Here is an 18,127-nt window from a genome sequence, read left to right as displayed (position 1 = left end):
GTGAGCCTTCCTCTTTTATACCAGTCTGGGCAGTGCAGAGTAGGAAACAAACAGCTCTGTTTCTCTCTCTCCTTCCTCAACAAATGTGTTTCCCTGCAAAGCAACTTCACTATCTGTGTGTGGGTTCTCAGTGCCCTCCATGGCAGCTGGCTGCAGGCCAGCCCAGGGCTAACCCATAACATTCACAAGACAGGCCCATGGACAGAGAGAATCACTCATGAACTCCAGCAATTATGACGTTTCTTTCTTTTATTCTAATAGAGTAACTCTCAATGTATCTCCAGCTAAGTTATTTATCAAATAAAAAGTTCATATTCCATACCTAATTAGATTTCTTTGTAAGCTTTGACTGATCCATCCTATAGATCTGGTTTGTTGAGAATGCAATGACATATGAGAAGATGAAATGAAAGTGAGTTCATTTGGGGAGTTAATGCTTTAAAGTTGAGACTTCTTGGGACTGGTTCAGAGAAGGCTTCATTTCTGGGAAAGAAAAACAAAGAAAGATGAGATGGGAAGAAGCGAGAGGTCATATAATTTGGTTTAATGAGGACTGTTTGGGGAGCTGTGGCTTTCAGCCATGCCTGTAAAATTCTCCTTTGACTACATGTGAGGGCTACATGAGAATTTTTCTGCTAAAGATTTAGTATTCCGGTTATGTATTACTATGTATCGAACCATCCCAACATGTAGTGCCATAAACCCGCCCCCATTTCATTGTGCTTGTGAATTCAGTGGGTCATGAGTCTGAACAGGATGGAAGGGGGTGGCCTCCCATCCTCAGTCTCTAAGGCCTCAGCTGGAAAGACTTGAGTGGTCAGGCATGATGCTGAGGGCTGGGGCTGAGCAGGGCCTTCTGCAGGTGCTGTCACTCAATGCCTGGGCTTGACAGCTGGGAGGCTGGGTCCTGTTGGAGTGCTGACCACAGTTCCTCCTCCTCACCTTTTTGCCTGGTTAGGTGGCTCATAGCATGGTGGCTGGATTCTAAAAGAGAGGGCCTGTGATGGAATATTTTATGTGTCATCTTGGGTAGGCCATAGCAGATATTTGGTCAAACACCAGCCTAGCTGTCACTGTGATGGCATTTTTAGATGATATGAGCATTTAAATCAGTATACTCAGAGTAAAGTCAATCATGCTTTATCATGTGGGGGGCCTCGCCCAGTCAGTCGAAGGTCATATAGCAAAAAGACTGAGGTACCCTGAGGGAGAGGGAATTCTGCCTCCCGACTGTGTTTGGGTTCAAGTTGCAGCACCAGCTCTTTCCTAGATCTGCAGCCTGACAGCCTGTTTTGCAGATGTTGTACTTGCTGGTATCCACAATTGTGGGAGTGGATTCCTTAAGGTAGATCTCTCTGTACACACACACACACACACACACACACACACACACACCCTATTAGTTCAGTTTAAGAAACAGTAATCGATAGGGGCCCAGGAGAGAGTCTCAAGAGAGATTATTAGAGGAGATGAAGGCTGAAGTGTCCAGGTCACTTCCCCAGGCTCTTTGGTGGAGCCCAGATTCGGGGGGAGGAGACATAGCCTACCTCTCCAGGGGAGGAATGTCAAGGAATGTGGAACCATTGTTTTCAGCCTCCACACCATGAAACTGCAGTGGCCCTTTGACAGCCAGGACTATACAGAGGGCAAGGGTTCCCAGTAATTGTCTAGGGAGCTGGGTGAAGAGCAGAGAGGAAGAGCACACCTGTGCTAAGAGCCCCAGCACCATTGCACAGCCTCTGAACACATCCTCTTAGGAGGAGCCCATTTGCACCTACGTCTCCTTAGGACCAAGTCGTCAAGGTGAACTACTGCCTCTGAGCTTTGGGAGAAACCTGTGGCACAGGCCATGGGATCTGAATGACACAGTAGGCAACTTGGAAGAGGGCGTAGAGGCAAAACCTAACATTTTGTGGATTAGGTTGTTGGGTGGCTGAACACATGGGTGACAAGGTCCTCCCTTTACTCCCTGTGCACCAGGTAGTACAATAAATTCTTTCATGGTCTCATTTAACCTTTGAAATAAGCATGTAGAGTAGTGTCTCAGGAATCTATTGTAGAACAAATCACTCTAACAGTCATTTCATCATATACCCTCGTGGTCCTGGGGTAGAGTAGGCTCGGCTGGGCTCTCCCTCAGCTGTGGTCAGAGGGCAATGAGGGCAGGAGTTCTCTCCAGGCTCACCCACTCACTGTGGATATGCCATCTGCTGGGACCTCAGCTGGGGCTGTCAGCTGGAAAGGCTGTGTGGGGTCTCCAGGTGGCTGCTTGGCTCCAAGCAAGAACATCCCAAGAGGGTCTAGCAGAAGCTGTGTAGCCTCTTATGACTTCATCTCAGAACCACAAAGTGTCACTTCCATGGCATTCCGTTTGTTACCAGTGAGTCTCAAAGGCCAGCCCTCATTTGGGGGAAGGAGTATCAAAGAATTTGCAGATGTGTCTTAAAACCATCACAGGCAGCATGAATTTCTCTCACTGTACAGATGAGGAAACCAAAACCTGGGAGGCTGAGTTGACCGTGATGGTGCACACAGCTAGCAAGCAGCAGAAGTGAGACATGAAACCAGCTCAGCCAGGATCCGAAGCCTGTGCATACAACCACCCCGCCACCCTGCGTCTCTGTAGCCAATATTTTAGCAGGGCATATACTACATAGATACATAGGAACAGAATTTGAGATTGAAAGGCACGAGAAAGAACTAATAAACTATTCCAAGAGCAGGCAAGGAATGGGCTTGTACCACTAAGAGAGGTCAGAAAAGGCTTCCCATGGCAGGTGGACTTGGCAGAGTGAGTAAGATAAGGATGCGCAGAGAAGCTGGAGGGGGACAGGAAAATGTGGCAGGGTGGACGGGGGGCAGGTATTTTAGGCAGAGACACTGCACATGTGGAGGCAGGAACATACCTGGTAACCCTAATAACAGCCCATATGCTGTTACTAGGTTATAGTATACCATATACCAGGTTACTGTATGTGCATACAGTGATTCACAGAAGAAGAAAATGAAGGAGATGTGGACTGGCACCTGGTATAAAAGTGCTTAAATGCCAGGTCGAGGCCTTTTGCTTTCATTTAAAGCTATGCTTCTCCAAGTGGTCCCTGGACGGGCAGCATCAGCATCACCTGGGAACTTGCAAGAAATGCACATTCTTAGCCCCACCCTAGACCTATGTTTTAACAAGTGCTCTAGGGGATTCTGATACAGCCTTTAGTTTGAGACCATCTGCTCCTAGCTATGGGGGGCAGGGGAGGTGGGGACCCAGCAGTTTTGAGCGAGAGAGTGCAATAATCTGAGTTGCTCTTCAGCAGATCACCCTGGCTGGGGTGTGCTGGGCAGACTGAAGTAAGAGAGCAAACCTTTGTCCCCAAGGAAGGGTAATGCAGGGCTGAACTAGCACAGGAAGAGAGGAGGAAGGCAGGAAGGAAGGGCCCAGCACTGGGGCCCTGCAGCCTTGGGACTTGGTGATGGTGAGGAGAGCAAGTTCTCCCTCACAGCATCCCATGTGGAGCTCACAGGTACAGCCAGCTACTTAGAATTTCTCTAAATATTTGAACCACATGGCCCAGGAATCTAGGTATAAACTCAGGACGCAGGGGTTGGGTTACAGGCTCAGTTTCCTATTACACAATCAAGCAACTCTCTGCATTTTGCCTCCGGGAAAGCATTGCTTGGTCAAGCATTTTCTTTCAGCCCTTCATGCTTCATTGCAAGGCCTTTTGGCTAGACTCAAAGACCACTGAATTTTCTAAACCACCTTTGCAAAATGGGTTTAAAAATATGATCTACCACATATGGTTGAAAATTAAATGAGATAATTCTTCACACTCTATACTTATTAACCACTTTTATTATCACCCTCATGATCATTATCATTATTACTCACTCATTCATTCATCCAAGCTATATTTGCTGTGCACCCACTATGTGCAATGCTCTGGGAACATAGTGGTGAATTATCATGGCCACTCCTCTGGGTCTCTCTCTCCTTCATTGCCAGTTTACCTGTGAGATGGACAAGAACATGGGTCTTAGAACCTCATAAATTGGGTTTGAGCTCTAAATTTTATAAAACATTAACTTTATAATCTTAGAAAATTACATCTCTAGGGCTCTTAATTCACTTGCAAATGGGATTGAAAGACTTGTCTTGTGTCACACAATTGTGTGAGGATGAAATGAGAAAAGAGATGAGGAGGCATTTGGAGGATGGTACAGGCTGTGCACCCTCAGGAAGTGCCAGGATTCCTGCTTCTCACTTCCCCTCCCTCAATCCCATGTCCTCCCCTTGGCCTGTTCACTCCCAAAGTTTCCCACTCTCTCTGGTCTCTAGGCCCAATTCCACACTGTAGTGTTGCACATTTCCCTGTCTCTGCTTCTGGGCTGCTCCCAGATGCTCTTCCAATTCAGTGAAGGCCAATTAAGTAAGCAATCAATTTGCCAAACGACTAATTCAGTGAACACACCAAATATACAGATTTGTCAACAACTTGCTTCTTTTGACTCTCTAGAGTATGTGGCAGTTCTTACTGAATGTGATGATGGTCATGGATATTTAAGGAATATTTCATTTGTGCTGCTGTGGGGATCATGGAGGTACCAGAGCATAGAGGACTTTTCTGATGGAGGAAAATTCAGCAACAGAGGCCTGTCTGGAGGCTGACTCAGAGCAGGAAGGACAGAGGGAGCAGGAAACCATGGAGGCCACAGAGCCTCGAGCCCCCAGCTCCTATAGGCCTCTTAGGCTCTGCCAGTTCATCCAATATAAATCACTGGAGACTTTAATAAATACATTTTTTAAAGATCTATTCACTGATCAGTGTGTGGTCCACTGGTCTTGAGGGACTTGTGGAGGCCCAGACAAGCCCTTCCAAGTGGATTTTCAGCCACTTATGAGCACACGTGGCTGAGCCCTGATCTTAACGGCACAGGGATTAGCTTTGTCTCTGATGGTCGCCTGCCCTTCAACTTGAATCTATAACTCAGCGCACTTACCAAGGTCCCAGCAGAGGCCACAGAGGTGAAGGAAGAGGGGCCATTCTCTAGAATCCCGGATGTGGAATTTGGGGCCACCTGGAAGGGTCTGGCCCTTGAACGTTTTAGGTAACATCTTGCTGTATTTTCTCTGTCTGAACCTTCCCCCCAAAGCTACCACTTTCCCCACCTGTTTTAACAATTTTTTCTTTTCCCAGCCAAGATTGAGGGTCAGAAGATTTTCTGCATTCACAAATGTCCTCTGCATTTCTCAGCTTCCGGGCTGGGCTCTGAGCGTCATGGCTCAGAGCGCCTTCATTCCCCTTTCCTTCTCTGCTTTGCATCTGTGATTGTGTTAGTTGTCCCGGGCCTGTACCTGTGAGATATATCAGCTACAGTTCCACTGAGCATGCATGTGCTCACTACTGTAGCTTCTCACCACCAGGAGTAAAGTGGGGGTTCCCAGAGTGGAGGCAGTTGGGAGGTCTAGCTGGGCACACCTTGGTGAGGCTGAAACTGTCACACCCTCCCCTCTTGCTCCTGTATGAGGAGGAACAGAAAGCCGTGTCTAACAGAAAGCTTGACTGCTGGGGTCCAGTGATCACATCCTGCACCATGAGCTCTGAGGGAGGACACCCCCTACCAAGGTGGGAGGACGGTGAAGGTCACACCTTAGGGTTTTAATTTGCCTCTGGGGAAAAAGAGCCATAGGCCAGAGGAACTTGCCTAAGACACGCGCCAGGAAGGACAAAGGTGAAAGGGGCCATTCTGTGCAGCTGGTCCTCTCCAAGGCAGGGTCCTGAGTACATTGGGCCCCCAATTCACCCAGCAGAGTCATTGGCTAAATTCAAACCTGGCCACATCTCACACCTCACCAAACATTCCAGCAGCCCCTCGTCCTCCAGGACAATTTCCAAGCTCCCCAATCTGGCACATACAGCCTTTAGTATCAGGGTCCTGTCTATGTCTCTGGCCTAACCGCCTATGTTGGTATTTTACTAAGCTACAGCCTATCTCTATGTTTTTGCTCATGCTGAGCCCCCTGAGTGAATGTCTGCCCATACCCTCTTGTTTCAAGGGTAGCTCTTACCAAGCATTTTAGTCTGCTTGGGCTGCCATAGCTAAGTACCACAGACTGGGGGCTTACACCACAGGATTTATTTTCTCATAGTTCTGGAGGTGGGAGGTCCAAGATCAGGGTGTCAACAGGGTTTCCCCTGAGCAGATGCTGTCTTCTCCCTGTGTCTTCACGTGGTCTTCCCTCTGTGGATGCCTATGTCCTAATCTTATAAGAACACCAGTGATATTAAATTAGGGCTCACCTTAATGATCTTATTTTAACATAATTACCTCTTTAAAGACCCTGTCTTCAAATACAGTCCCATGCTGAGGTATTGGGGGTTAGGGCTTTAACATAGGAATTTTTTCAGGGGACATAATTCAGCCTGTAATAGGAAGTCCAGGGTAGGGGGACTAATTGATCTGCTTTGAAGGGTCCTAACCACAAGGGGCAGCTGACCTCAGCACTGTCCCTGCAGCCCCGGTCTGGCTCCAGACCCCCGTCTGGGCCTCCCTCTGTGTCTCCACCGTACCCTTCAACTCACTGGTTCCTCCGAGATTCTCTGCTGATGCAGTAAGAACTCTGGAGTGTAGGGGCCATTTCCCACTCACCTTTCTACCCCAACACCTAGCATATATTAGGTGCTCATATGTGCAAAGAAACTAACACATGTTCCCTGGGTGGTTTCTGGTCCTTCCTGTCTTCATGCCCCTTGCTGGAATGCCTCTCACCCTTCCCACTTTAACTCAAAGGTTTTTTATATCAGACCCATGATAAAGGCCCAGATGTAATGCAAAAAACCATTCCAGATTCTTTCACCGAGGTTTGACTGTGCTGGTGTCTCTTCCTCTGTGCACAGAGCTCTCCCCATGCATTGTCCTCTGCCTTGGGTTTGGTTATATGAGGTAGGTTTTGCTATGAACACCTCTCATCCTTTCCAAAGATGGGAGAGCAGGAACCACCTCCAACCCATCACTAGGATGACCACACCCCCTGGGTTTTAGCCACGGCAGCTCACAAAGCCCTTCTTGGAATGCTCTCATCCTCTCAAGAACAAAGGTGGAAATCAAGGCAGAGGAGGAAGTGAAGCCCAGAGAAGACTCACAGCCTGGGTGGGTCACACAGCAGCACAGGTCTGTGGGTGGAGCTTCGGGTTGCAAATCTGCCCCAGGCTGCCGGACTTGCCCCAGGACATGGAGCCTGCTGATGTCTGCCCCAACCTGTCTTACTCCTGTCCTAAATTTTGCATCATTGAAACCCCTCACTAGCCTGGGGCTTGCCAGGGATGGGAGTCTCCAACTAGTCCCCATGAGACACGTCTCCAGAATTTCCTAACTGATTGTGATCACCAGCTCTGTGCCCATCTGTGATGTGAAGGCGGTTGCACTCATTTTAGGAACATGAGAACTGAAGGCTCTCTGTCTGTAACTGGAGACTGCCCCGGACAGGTCTAAATTTAAGTTCTGTGCATGCATCATTTTAATAATAATAGCTAACATTTACCCTGTGCCAGGCAAGAGGGCTCCCCATGTATTCCAATAAATATCTCACAACCCAATGAGGCCTGCTCTCTTGTTGCATTACAGACAGGGAAACTGAGGCATGGGAGATTAGATTATGTCCTCAGACCAGCCCTCTCACTAACACCAGTAATACGCTTGATGTTTGTGCTCCATTCTAGACCAGAACTTAAATGGAAAACCCCAAGCGAAGAGTTTGCAAATGCACACGCCTACATTATGGAGCATCCTAAGCTAGCCTGGTGCAGGTGAACTGCATATCTGCTGGGAACTCAGGCAGATGCAATGCTGACCATGCAGCTCCATAGCCACTCTGGCCTCTCTGTAGCCTGTTTCTCTAACTGTTTCACTGCAGCTGTGGGGACCATGGGGTTTAGCAAGGAATTAACCTAATTGTATCCTGTGAGTCATGGACATCGCTCAGCTAATAATAACAACAGCTAACCCCTGTACAAGCACAAGACCTCACAAATCACAGAGCTCCTTTACCCAGGAGAGCCCAGTTGATCCTTCTTGTTGCCTGTCCAGGGAAGTGGGTAGTTGCGATGTTTCTTGTTTTCTAGGTAATCCAAGGGCAAGACAAAGGGACAGAAGGTGGTGGTTTCTTGGCTGTGTGCCTGGAAACCTGAGGAGCCTCAGCATGAGGTGGATCCCATGGAATCTGAGCACTGAGCTGTCTTTATTTGAGGTTTCAGAGAGAATACAGATGGGACAGATGCTGCCCCCACATTATGGGTTATTGCAAAAGGGACAGAACAGGATTCTTGCAAAAGTCTCCACAAAGACAGAGAGAGGAAAATGACAACACGCAGCACAGAAAGGAGGCAGCACCTGCAAGTGATTGGGGCCTTCAGGGATCATCTTACGCTGGGGTTTGAAAGTAATTATCCCCAGTTTATTATTCAGAACAGCAGCGTTTATAGCTGAGCAAGTCAGAAGAGAGCAAATCCAAGCCCCAATGGATGGGTCACCCCTTCTGATCTTTGGCCTTCTCAACCGCACCGATGTCCAGGGTCTGAGCTGTAAATTATGGTGGTGGCGACCTCTGGATTGGGCAGCTGCACCTGGGAGAAAGACATCCATGCTAAAAGGCAGGATGCAACCTTCAGGGCTGCGAGACCCCAAAAGAAGAGTTCAGTGTCTGAATTTTTAGGGCATGGAAGAAACAGAGGAGACTCCGAGGGTTAGGTAAAAGCCCTTTGCTCTGTCACCCAGATGCAGGGGCAGGGCTGGGCATGGAATCAGGAGGCCTTCCTTCCACTCTGGTGCTGCAAAGGACTGGGCTGGACACTCCTGGGTATGGGGTTGACTTAGCCTTGAGCTTCTGAGCTTGGCCTCTGCAGTGCGACTTGTCCTTCATCTTTCTCTCCAGCTCAGCCCTGTGACCACCTGCATAGCCAGAGTGGAAGGAGGCATTACTTTTCCTTTCTGAAAAATGTCAGGCTTCACTGGTTTGTTTTCTTTTCTCCCCTTTCTCTTTCTCTGTTTCTTCATTTAGAACAGATCTGCATCAGGCAATTAACTGGTACTCAACAAATTGTTGATACATGTACTGCAATAGTCTCCTCTTATCCCAGGGGCACGCGTTCAAAGACCCCAGTGGATGCTTGAAACTGCGGATAGTGTGGAACTGGATGGACACTGTGTTTAAGCTCCCTGGGCTTCTTTCATAAGAACACCAACCCCTTTCTCCAGGGCTCCACCTGCATGGCGTGCTCACTCCTCATGGGCCCCTTTTGCCCTTTGCCACGTGAGGCCTCCTAGACAGCATTGTCTGTGAGGAACACGTCTTCGCCAGGCACCAAACATGCTGGCATCTTCATCTTGGGCTTCTCAACCTCCAGAACTGTGAGAAATAAATGTCCGTTGCCTATAAATTACCCAGTTTAAGATATCTGTGATAACAGCCTTGAATTGACTGAGACAGCGTCGCTTGGCTCTGTGGTGTCGTAGTGCCACTCAGATTCTCGCTCTTCAGGGACACCAGCATGTGCCTCCAGGGCTGTCTGGTTTCCTGCTTTCTGAACAAAAGTTTATTTTTCTGAGTGGCATCACCTCTGGACAGAGAAGATAGGGGGTAGCCATCATCTTTCAGGGACCCTCAGCAGAAATAGAGTTACTATGATTCTTTACATACATAAAGTGCTTGCAGAGCACTTTCCACCCATTATCACACCCACTTCTCCAACACTTCTTTAGGTCCGGGATTATGGAATGTCAGAAGCAGCGAATGAATTCCCCAGGGACAGTTGGAAAGTGGGACTAATACAGGATCTGTGCCACCACTTTTTGTCCAGAACCATATATTTTTGCATCCTTCCTCTTCAAATTTATTTCAAGAGTAATTTTCCTCCATGGTTGATATTAGCATTGGGCTGTGTCATTTTCCCACCAATTACCCCCTCCCCATTTACCTTTTCTTCAATGATCTAGTTACTTTTTGCCTTAATTACTTACCTGTTCCTCCTGGACCTAGTTATAGTTTCTCCCTAACTTTTGGAAAACATGAAGTAAAAGAACAGACATTAGTAGAGGACTGATCAATGCTCAAAGCCAGGTGCACCTGGGATGGGGAGAAGCTCAGTGGAGTCATCATGCATCCCTCAGTAGCCACTGCTTTCTGGGTGGACGTTTGCGGGGGTCCCTGGCTGGCTGTGTATGATGGATCTGCATAGCTTGTGAGCACACTTTCAGTTGCACTCCCAGATAGTGGTTGGCTGTTACCGTCCTGGCTCCTAGGTGCTCCCGAGATTTCTGCAAAACTCTAGGCAGGCACATCAGCCTGAGAACGTGACCGCCAAAGACTGCCCTGGTCCCTTCTCTGCCTGAATAGTCCCTTTGGCTTTTCCCTCGGTAGCATCCTGGAAGGTCACTTCACCCCATCCCCCAGTGCCTAGGGCTACTGTGGGTGCAACAATAAGATTGAGAAGGAGCACAGGCTTCTGAATCCAAACCTCTCGGGATCTTGGGAACAGCTTCCCCATGTGCCTGCTGACACATTGGGTAAACCAATTCCTGTAAAACTGGAATAATCATAATACTTACATTGAAAAAGAGTTGTGAGAATTAAAAAATATATATCTACAAAGAACTGTGTTGTGCACAAAGTTATCACTAATGTTAATGATATAAGACTCAAGAAATGTTTTCCCCTCCAAATGTTCAAACCTTGGATCACTGGGGATGCCTGCCATGATCCCTGAGAAAAGAACAGTAATGAAAGAATTCCAAGCAGCTGTTTGCTTTGAGGAAATGTATTGAAGAGAAAATAAGACATTGTTCCCATTTTTATGAACAGTTTTGTGAATAACATGGGCAATCCCTCCAAACCAGTCCCTTCCACATCCTCTAAAACTAACCAGATTTTATTATTAAATATGTATGGATATTTACCATATTTGCTGGAATGTTCATTTGAGAAAACAAATATGTGAGATCCAAGGCTGTGTGTTTATAAAGCATTTCCCACATAATTTTAAAAGAATTAGAGACAGTTTATAGCCACATTTTAATTCCAATTAACGATACAGTGAGGCTGGATTTTTACATGGCATGAGCATTTAAAAAATACATGTGGTTCTCATATGATTAATACAGGTGTGCAATCACAGCTAACATTTTCTTGAAAGACAGCAAACTAGGTCTACTTTACCTGCTGCCTTTCATAAGCTGTGTGACTTCAGGTAAGGCTTACTGTTCTGAAGTTCAATTTCATCATTGTAAAACTAAGAGCCCCTGAAAGAGTGCTGTCATGTCAGTTATTTCTCTAAAATATTATGTTAAGAATGAAATTCACTAGTTCAAATTATTGCAAAAATTTCAAATTGCTGTATTCACTCTCTTCTCTTGAGAAATGCTGTTCTTCATTTCTGCAATATATACACACATATGTGTGTGTATATGGAGCAGGTGGAGCATTCCAAAACTAAAATTTTTAAATCCAAAATGTTTCAAAATCTGAAACTTTTTGAGTGCTTACATGACACTCAAAGGAAATGCTCATTAGAGCATTTCAAATTTCAGACTTTCTGATTTGAGATGTTTGACCACTATAGTACAACTATTCCAAAATCTGAAAAAATCTGAAATCTGAAACACTTCTGGTTCCAAGTATTTCAAATAAGGGATACTCAACTTATATCAATATCTGTATCTATCTGTATCTATATGCCATGGTTTGAATATGTCCCTAAAATTTCATGTGTTGAAAACTTAATTGCCATTGCAACAGTATTAAGAGGTGGGGTCTTTAAGAGGTGATTAGGGCCTGATGGCTCTGCCCTCATGAATGAATTGATGCTATTATCATAAGAGTGGGCTAGTTGTGGCAGGAGTGGGCTTTTGATAAAAGGATGAGTTTGGCCCAGATTTTTTCCCTTGTGTGTGCTCTCTAGTCATGTGACCCCTTCCACCATGGGATGACACAGCATGAAGGCCCTCATCAGATGTGGCCCCTCGATCTTGGACTTCCTAGCCTTCAGAACTATGAACCAGATAAACTTTTATTATTTATGAATTAACTACTTTGTAGTATTCTGTTATAGCAGTAGAAAATGGACCAAGAAAATATATATGAATATACAAATATAATTGGAAAGACAGTGATCAAGAGCATAATTCCAGGGTACCCTGGTGTACATATCTATGGGTTTTCCATCAAAAGATATGATTCTCAATTACTGGTAATGTGACATTAAGCAAATGACTTAGCCTCTCTGAGCCTGTAATCCAAGTGCTTTATTTTCATCTTTCTCTGTATCTGTGTCCTAGTATACACTTCCTTATTTTCCAAGGCCAGAGCACAAAGATTGTTCATTTCCTCCTCTGCACAGCTGGATAAGGCCAGCACAACTTGTTTTCTGTGGAGAATTTTACTTTCCTTTTTTGTCAAATGCTTTTGCATTTTTGCATCAATTGATAGGATCATGTGGCTTTTCTTATTTAGCCTGCTGATATGGTGGATTACACTGATTGACTTTCAAATGTTGAACTAGCCTTGCACAATTAAAATAAATCCCACTTAGTCATGGCTTATAATTCTTTTTATACATTACAGAATTCACTTTGTGAATATTTTGTTTAGGATTTTTGCATCAAAGTTCATGAGATGTATTGGTCTGTAGATTTTTATTATTATTATTATTTTGGTACTGTCTTTGGTTTTGTATCAATACAATACCAGCTTTACAAAATGAATTAGGATGTGCTCCCTCCTCTGAACTAATTGTGAAAAAATGATGTTAATTTGTCTTTAAATGTAGGGTAGAATTCTCCTGGGAATCTGTCTGGTTCTGGACATTTCTGGGAGCTTTTTTTTTCTCAAGGCAGAGTCTCGCTTTGTCCTCCAGGATGGAGCGCAGTGATGTAATCTTGGCTCACTGCAACCTCTGCCTGCTGGGTTCAAGCAATTCTCCTGCCTCAGCCTCCCAAGTAGCTGGGATTACAGGTGCCCGCCACCATATCTGGCTAATTTTTGTATTTTTAGTAAAGACGGAGTTTCACCATGTTGGCCAGGCTGGTCTCGAACTCCTGATCTTGTGATCTGCCCACCTTGGCCTCCCAAAGTGCCCAGATTACAAGTGTGAGCCACAGCGCCCAGCCTCTGGGAGCTTTTAAATTACAAATTCCACTCCTTTTATGGTTATAGGACAATTGAGGTTGTCTATTTCATCCTTACTGAATTTTTTTAGTTGATGATCTTTGAGGAATAGGTTTATTTTTCCAAGTTAAAGAACTCATAAGTATTAAGTTGTTCATAGCATTTTCTTATTATCTTTTTTAATGACTGCAGAATCTGTAGTTATATCCCCTATTTCATTCCTGATATTATTTGTGTGTTTTTTCTCTCTCTGTTTTTTAAATTTTTTATTTTGTCAGCCTTTGTGTTAGTCCATTTTCATACTGCTATGAAGAAATACCTGAGACTGAGTAATTTATTAAAAAACAAAAAGAAGAAAAGAGGTTTAATGGACTCACAGTTCCACAGGGCTGGGAGGCCTTACAATCATGGCAGAAGGTAAAGGAGAAACAAAGGTACATCTTACACGGCAGCAGGCAAGAGAGCATGTGCAGGGGAGCTACACTTTATACAACCATCAGAGCTCATGAGACTTATTCACTAAGCACAGGAAAAACCCACCCTCATGATTCAATTGCCTCCCACCAGGTCTCTGCGATGACACGTGGGGATTATGGGAGCTACAGTTTAAGATACAATTTGGGTGGGGACACAGCCAAACCATATCAGCCTTGCTAGAGGTCTAATTGTATTAATATTTTTTTTTTTTTGAAGAACCAGCTTTTTGCTTCATTGATTTTTTTCTATTCCTTTTCTATTTACAATTTTGTGAATTTCTGCTCTTTATTATTTTCTTTTTTCTGCTTGCTTTGGGTTTACTTTGTTCTTTTTTTCTCCCAGTTTCTTGACGTACGATCTTAAAGTATTAATTTGAGATTTCTCTGATTTTCTAAACTAATAAATTAGGGCTATAAATCCCCCCTCAGCACTACATTAACTGCATTTCATGTATTTTGATGTGTTGTATTTTCATTTGTTTTTTATTTCTTTTAAGACTTCTTCATCATCTTATGGGTTATTTACAATTTTGTTGTTTAATTTGCAAATGGTTGGAGATTTTTCTGTTGTTCTGTTATTGATATCTAGTTTAGTTACATTATGGTCAAAGAACATATTCAGTATGATTCTTATTATTTTAAATATATTGAGGCTTGTTTTATGACTCAGAATATGCTCTATCTTGGTGAATGCTTCATGGATGCTTGAAAAGAATGTGTATTCTGTTGGCATTGACTAGAGTGCTCTATAAATGCCAGGCAGTTCCTGTTTGTTGGTGTTCTTCAGTTCTTCTAATTACTGAGAGTGGGGGTGTTGAAGTGTGTAACTATAATTGTGGATTTGTCTATTTGTTCTTTCAGTTCCATCAGTTTTTTATTCATGTTTTTTAAGGCTTTGTTTTTTGGTGGATACATATTTAGGATTATCATGGCTTCCTAGGGGATCAATCTTTTTATCATTATGTGATCTCATTTTTGTCTCTAGTTACTTTTTTCTTTCTTATCAGGTCTACTTTACCTGATATTAATGTATCTACTTCTACTTTATAAAAATTATGTATAATGGTATATCTTCTTCGATCCTTTCACTTTCAACCTACCTAGATCACTCACTAGCTATGAAATCTGTGTGTCATTGCATTTTATGTGTCTTGCAAACAGAATACTTTTTACCATGTTTTAAAATTCACTTTGTCAATTTCTTTTAATTGGTGTACTTAGATCATTTACATTTAAGGTATACTTAGATCATTGGTATATTAGATCATTTACATTATTGGCACATCAGGACTTACATCTGCCATTTTGTTGTTTTTTGTTGGTTTCTTCTTTCTTATTCCTGTGTTTCTCTTCTTACTTTTCTGTGAGTTACTTGAACAATTTTTTAGGATCTCATCTTGGCTCATTTGTAGTAACTTCCTTCTTTGGAATTGAGAGAAGCTCCGATCTAAATGTTATTATGTTTTACTGTGGGAAAGGCTCATTACAGGAATTGCATGTGACTCTTACAAAAAACACAACACCCAGGACCCAGGCTTCTTTGGGGTACAGCACCCATAACCAAGTACAGGGCCCTCTCCACCCTTCACATGAGGAAGCTTTGACAAAACTCAGCACCCACAGCAGTGGAGCAGTAGATAGGAATGTCACCAGGACCAACCATCTGGCTGTGAGAAAGCACATCTCAAATTTATCATGGGAAGGAATCCTGAGAGGGAAGATAGAACTTCCCATGGTTTGCAGGATGGGTGCTCAAAATTTAGCCCTATAAACCTGGAGTGGCCTTCCTTTGTACCTCATGCTGGGGAAAACATACATCAACGGAAAAGTCAACGGTATCTCTTCCTTACCCAGAATTATCCATCTAACTGCAGCCCTCCTCACAGTGACCTATTGAATCCAGATTATCTGCCTTACTTGGCAGAGAAGAATGGAGACAACCTTCACCATCCTCTATGCCCCAAGTGAGATGCAAGTACGTGGCCAAAAGTCCTGTAGCAAGCATTTCCCCCAAGATGTTTAGAGCTTTCAGACACTCAACCTCATTGGTCCTTGAGGTAAAGATCAAAGTCTTTATCTGTCTGTTATAAGTGGAAAGATTAAGGAATGGATACTTGCCCAAGGTCACAAGCTAAGCCAATAGCTGAATTAGTAAACTCCCTCCTTAGATCTATGAGTTAATTGGTTATGCTAGCTGATATCTGCAATGCTACATATTTCTGATGCTTAGTTTATAATCTAACTGGACTTCTGCCTTCTCAGAAAGAAGTGTACAGTCTGGTTCAGGGAGACCTGGTTCAGTCAGGGCTCAGTTAGCATAATACAAAATGATGAGGGTGACATGTAATAATAATAGCTCACCTCATCTTGAGGTTTTTGGGACTCTCACTGGATTTGATCATTCATTAATTCCTGCATTCATTAAGTAATGTATGTCAAAAGCCACTAGAGCCCAGCAGTGCTCAGAGTCAGGTGCTGCAGAGGGGAAGGTGTCAGGTTGGTGAGAGAGGCAGCCAAGTAAACAAACAATTACAGATGCAGGGACAAGTCCTATGGGAAAGGGAGCTACAGGGAGCCAGGAGACAGGAAAAAGTGGGCTGAAGGAAACTTTTCAGAAGTGGCTGCCCTTTATTTAGAAATTTGGCAGGCAGCCAAGGGGACAAAAACTATTCTAAGCAGATAATGTTCTAGATAGAAGGGAGGGACAGCAAGAGCAAAGACATTGACTTAGCACTAACTAATGGTACATCCATGAAAGACAAGGAACTCAGTGTGGCTGGAGACCTGGAAGGCAAGCGTAGGTTTATGGGAAATTAGATCAAGGAGAGAATCTGGGGCCAGATTGAGGGAGGCCTTCAACATCTGCCACCTCCACAGCAGTGCACCATGGTGGGAAGAGCATGGGGATTGGAATCAGATGATCTAGTTTTAACAGGGATGCTGCCTTGTTTATGGGATTCCCTGCTTTCCCCCCTCCCAGCCACCCAAGGTGGCTAAGGCATTAAGCAAAGAATGGATTTACGAAGCCGTAAAAATACCAACTCAATATCTTCTAATGGTTGGTATATGTGTCTGGATTTAACATCAGCTGAGTGGAGCTTGAAGCCACTTTGCTCTGATTATAGGATCTAGTGAAGCTTAAGAAACTGGCTGGAGACCAGGCCTATGGAATAATTGTTTGCCAGCATCTGCTTTCAAGGTACTTGGAGCAGCTGCTTTCGGCAGTCAGACTTTCCACTGCTCTCTTACAAGCATCTTGGGAGTGTGTTCTCCAGGGGCACTGCTCAGTGTCAGAAAAGTAGACACACAGATCCCAGGACAGGTTAATTGTGTCCATTCACAGCGCCGCATTCACATACTCTTCCTAAACGCTTCCCTGCAAGAGAAGCTCCGGGGATCGTCGTCAGTCAAGATTGATGTCTTTTCTCTTCTCCTTCTCCTTTTGTTTTTCCTTTTTATTTCCTCCAGAGAAGATGATTTATTGAGTACAGTAGCCAAAATTGGAAAACATCTAATACCTTGTCTATTAAACCAGAACCAATGGACTTACCACTCCGTTTAGAAAGCTGTCTACACCTAGGCCTAGTAACAGCTGTGTTGACAGTCCTGGGATGAATGAGGAAAATGTTACAGAGACTGAAAATGTGTGACTAAGTGACTTAATTCTTTGATGCTTTACTCTCAAAGGAGGACTGCTTGGAAAACTTGGATGTTTCTAGAGCTAAACTGCCTAGGGTGTCATGGTTTTGCCCGTTTCTCTAAGTACAGCTGTTTGATGAACACACTTCACACCTAAAAATACACACACTGTACCAACACACACACACACCACAAAACACGTGCATGCAATTTCATATTTCCAGAGAGCCACTGTGAGTGCTACCATTACTTGCCTCCTGCTGGAGAAGAGGAGTGAGGTAGGTCAGCATTATAACAGCTCAGATCACATAGCTTGGCATATGATATGCCAAGTGCTCTGACAACTAATTCTCTCAGTAACCCTTCCAGGAAGGCATGGTCCTTTCACTCACAGGTGAGAAAACAAAGGCTCAGTGGAGCTCAGGTACCAGCTCAAAGTCCCACAGTGACTCACTCTATGTTTGTCTGGCTCTCATGCCTGTGTGTTCTCTGTGACTATGGCAAACCAGACTGTCCTCCAAAGACAACGGTGTCAAGGAAAAATATAGTCTTATTTCTGCAGACAGGTATAGTCACCTCCTCTGAGTTCATTCATTTATTTAATGAATTTACATATGCTGGTCTACTACATGCCAAGCACTTCTCATTTAGAGAAGCTTATCACAGCCTAAACCAAACATACTGGAAAGCTACTGCAGCTGCAGGTTTTGTTTCATTTATGTCTCACATATTGAGAAGCAGAGATTACTCTACAAGCCAGGTAATCAAAAGAATAGGAAATGAGGGATATCTGCAGGTGTCACTTCAATGATTTCAACGGGGACATCACTCTTGGCTCTTTAGCAGGTTTCTTAGGTTC

General features: G+C 44.3%; 1 long non-coding RNA gene across 2 annotated transcripts; it reads right to left on the bottom strand.

The window, feature by feature from the left end:
* Positions 1-231: 231 nt before the first annotated feature.
* LOC107966916 (uncharacterized) lies at positions 232-2,321 on the bottom strand. 2 transcript variants are annotated; one of them, XR_001706974.4, is made up of 2 exons: positions 2,095-2,321; positions 232-483 (listed from the first exon to the last, which is right to left on the bottom strand). It is a non-coding gene; the product is annotated as an uncharacterized LOC107966916 (long non-coding RNA). The 2 variants fall into 2 exon arrangements; XR_001706975.3 differs by having other exon boundaries at positions 2,186-2,321.
* Positions 2,322-18,127: the final 15,806 nt, after the last annotated feature.

This window comes from Pan troglodytes, chromosome 8 (genome assembly GCF_028858775.2).
Source record: "Pan troglodytes isolate AG18354 chromosome 8, NHGRI_mPanTro3-v2.0_pri, whole genome shotgun sequence".
Taxonomy (NCBI): domain Eukaryota; kingdom Metazoa; phylum Chordata; class Mammalia; order Primates; family Hominidae; genus Pan; species Pan troglodytes.
This window is presented reverse-complemented; position numbering and strand designations above follow the sequence as displayed.